At 33.5% G+C, this 4,129-nt stretch overlaps 1 pseudogene; it reads right to left on the bottom strand.

Annotated features, from left to right (window-relative positions):
- Positions 1-908, bottom strand: part of LOC105542424 — a 79,391-nt pseudogene extending 78,483 nt beyond the window's left edge.
- Between the last annotated feature and the right edge of the window lie 3,221 nt (positions 909-4,129).

Genomic DNA, 4,129 nt, shown 5'->3' with positions numbered 1-4,129 from the left:
GCCAGCACTGGACAGTCTTCTTTCAGCTCAAACATGGTTTCTAATTTTTCAACCAACATATTATAAAGTCCTTGGTAATTTAAGGATTATTATTACCAATACTATTTTAAACAGAAATGTTTTTCTGAGATCAACTGACTTCAAGGAATGAATGTTTGAATACAAATATGGAGTAAAAGAGAAAGAGCTTTTGGGAACTTCTAGTGCCTCTGCCACCAGTGGTAATTTGTTGGAAAGATTTAATATTCTATTACAAATTTTTAACTTATATTGTTTTATATGTATTTTTAATACTTAATTTTTTACACACTTAGCATCAACATTTTACAATTAGTGTTCTCTAGTTAGTTTCATGAGCTTCAGAGAGTTTATGAAGTCACTTACATTCACAGAATATAATCTAATCAAACTCCCTGGAAATGGAGAATGGCCAGATACTGCTTTCAGAGTTTTCAAGCCAAAATATCTGGGAATTATTTTGTTTTTTTTCATTTCTTTCTCTTCCAGAATGTAAAATTAATTTTCTAATTTGGGGGGTTTGCATTATTCTTTCTCCTTCCCTCTCTTACTTGCTTTTTTGCCCCTTTCTTGTACTTTCTTCTTCTCTTGTTCCTTGTTTAGTTAATAATTTTAAGTATAAGCATTACCCAAATGATTCATCTGTAAATTCCCTAACTTTTTTATAAGATGAGTCAATGAAGAATTTAGGACTTGATTTCTGTGTCCCTACTCCCATTCGCCTTTTTTTGTTCTGAATTTCCTTGATTTGACTTCTTTCCTTATGTAAAGTTTTAGCTTTTCAAAAAGTCACTTGAAGATCTACTTTCTCTAAAGGCCTTTTCAAATTTATTCACCAAATCATCTTTTCCTCCTTTGAATAGGTTGTATCATATTTTACTTACCTTCATTCTTCGCTTATCCAATTGTGTAATATGGTCATCTGTTTACTTAATTCCTCTAAAAGATTCAAAGGTGTTTAGAGAAGAAATTGTTTCCTTAAACATCTTTTAATTGCTGCAGTCCCTTTGTATAATATGTTTAGCCTAGTCAATGCCCAAGAGATATTTGTTGAAGTCTGTTACACAAAATAAAATAAGAAATTGGTTTCATCCAGAAAATTCAACTTGAGTTCCCACAGTTCCATCATTCAGGTTGTTGCCTTCTTGGAATCTAAAATTGCTGGAATAATATGCACAGCAGCAACTTGGGGCCCAAAGCACCACAAATTGGAATAATTTGGTTCTTAGTTGCAAATAATTCAGTCCCTAATTACTCCCTGACAAAAGGTAGGGTGTCTGGCCTCATATCCCTAGTGGATGTATTCAGTGGGGTAGATGGATTGTTGAGCTGCTGGAGGAGTTCATTTCAGAGACAAAATCTGTCCAAAATAGCAGTAAGAAATGACACTGAACTGAGTGGTTAACATTTTTATTTCAAAAAGCAGGATATTGTATATATCACTTTCTGAGAAAATAATTAAGGTACTATAATTAAATGAGTTCCATGTTTTTAAACACGATAAGGTTATACAGAATCTCTCAAATGTGAGTTTACTCAAACTTTATTTAAATATAGCAGAATTTAATTGGGAGTTTTAAGTGGTGATTTCTGCCTCTCACAAAATAGAAGCTCTTTTACAGGGTTTTATTTATTTATTTTCTTAAAGTTACAGCTTTATATATGTTACAAGTGTTTAATCTTTTAATAGAGAACATTATTCAGTTATTTGAATAATAATGGTGAATATGATTCAATATTATTCAATTATTATTTAATTATTCAGTACTGAATAATCCTTTAGGGGTTATATGTGCCATGAAAAGTACATTTTTCTTTTTTTTTTTTTTGAGACAGAGTCTGGCTCTGTCACCCAGGTTGGAGTGCAGTGGAGCGATCTTGGCTTACTGCAACCTCCGCCTGCCGGGTTCAAGTGATTCCTTTGCCTCAGCCTCCCGAGTAGCTGAGATTACAGGCATGCGCCACCATGCCTGGCTAATTTTTGTATTTTTAGTAGAGACGGGGTTTCACCATATTGGCCAGGCTGGTCTCAAACCCCTGACCTTGTGATCCGCCCGCCTCAGTCTCCCAAAGTGCTGGGATTACAGGCGTGAGCCATCGCGTCCGGCCACATTCTCCTTTTCGTAACCAATGAACAACAAACTAACATTGACACAAAGAAGAAAAGAATGATCTCAAAATCTTGTCTCATTCAAGGAGAATACAGTGTGAGATTCAAAACATATTCTTCCCTGAAAAATTGCAACTACTTCCCATATGCCTAAAAAACGAAAACAAAATAAAATGTGGAAACATGCATGTGATTCATTAGCCCTCACTGGATTTAAATTTCTGTCTGCAGTAGACTACGCTAAACATCTGAGGCTTTTGTTTTATTCTGGCTATGATCACATGAACCTGTTTTAAATGAAATTAAAACTGTTTTAAAATGTTAGTTTTTAAACTTCCTACAAGATATCTCCTTTCACCACAATAAATTGACCAGCATTTTTACATCAAATACATGGTGTACACATGGAAGTGGAAAAAATAAATTTATGTCTTTTAAACTTTCTGTTTCTAGGTAGATACCTCCGTTCCTATTTCTTAGAAGTGTGGATATCAAGGTTTACCCTGGAATCTCTCTCTGGAATCTCATCAACTCAGTGCCTAGCAATGCTTAGCAGAGTGTATGTCTCTTTTCCCTCTTTGTTTCTGACTGCTGTTAAGTCCAGCATTAATTTACACTTAAGAGTTTCATCCACTTAAAACTTTATACCAGTATGTCTCCTATATTGAAAGAGGGCAACTCGATAGCTCAAAATTCATCCGCACACATAGAAGAGAAGTTTCCATCTTGTAAAGCTAACATTCATCATTCAATATTTTAATGTACTATAGAATTTTCCTTAAACTATATATTTTTCATATGAAGCTGTCATAAAACTGAGGAGAATATCTTCTCTGATTTCAAACCCATCAAGTTACGTTTTTAAAAACTACTTTCCAAACCCCAGGGGCAGTATACTTGAGGGGGCAAGCACATCAGTGTCTTTAGAAAATGAGTTGAGAAAAGTCAAATTGGATTCATAGTTGAACGTTTATTATTGGTACCAAAGAATCCATCTGACTGAAAATGTAACCACTATTAGCACTAATTGTAGTTATACAGCTACATTGAAGTGAAGCTGCATCCCATTATTTCAATTATTGAAATCTTATAGGCAGGTTGTTTAATTTGTCTCATCCCACTGTCTATCCAACAGCTTTCTACTGCACAGATTGTTAAGAATGATTCACAAACTGTTGCTGCCTTCAAACTATATACTATAAAAGGTAGCCAAGAAGTAATTGTATGTTGTAGCGAACATAAAATAATTTGTGGCTTCAAAATATGTTTTTGACACAAAGCCTGCCTGCCCATTGTAGAAAATTTTGTCAATTCATGTGAAAATATTTATTACCTGTAACCATAGATACAAAAAATCAATGTGTGTGTTGTGTAACATTATGTCGGTAATGTACTTGTTACTGTTTTGAGATTTCTTTTGGTCTAGATTACTGTTCTGCCAAACAATTTTTTATTATACCAGGGCAAGTGATTGCTGTACTAAATTTGCAATTGTAATCATAATTTTCTTGGGAATGCTAAATTATGTCTTAATTTTATTCAAAAGCTTTTATTTTTAAAGTAATTAAGCTTATTGTTGACTGATATTTACCATCCAATGTTCCAGGAACACTAAAAGAATACACTTTGTACGTAATCTTCCATTATAGCACAGTGCTTGAGAGCAGCTATTTGATATAACAGCATTCAGTTGAGTTTTCAAACCAAAGAACTAAAATTATAGCAATTTCACTTGAAATCCATAAATCCATGCACAGGATTGTGTTCAACAGAATCACTAAATGCTATTTGTTATTCAAAGATGAATGAATCAATAACAAAATAGAACTGATAAATCATTAGCACTTTAATGCAGAGTGGAGAGAAACTAATAAATCATGCAGTTCAAGCACTCATTTTCCTTATGGCATGTTTGAAAACATAAAACATGCAATGATGAGATGCAGGTCAATATGAATGAACAATATTACAAGACTGCTCAAAAGCATTTCATTTTACAAC

The sequence above is a fragment of the Mandrillus leucophaeus genome, unplaced genomic scaffold (genome assembly GCF_000951045.1).
Source record: "Mandrillus leucophaeus isolate KB7577 unplaced genomic scaffold, Mleu.le_1.0 Scaffold258, whole genome shotgun sequence".
Lineage (NCBI taxonomy): Eukaryota > Metazoa > Chordata > Mammalia > Primates > Cercopithecidae > Mandrillus > Mandrillus leucophaeus.
This window is presented reverse-complemented; position numbering and strand designations above follow the sequence as displayed.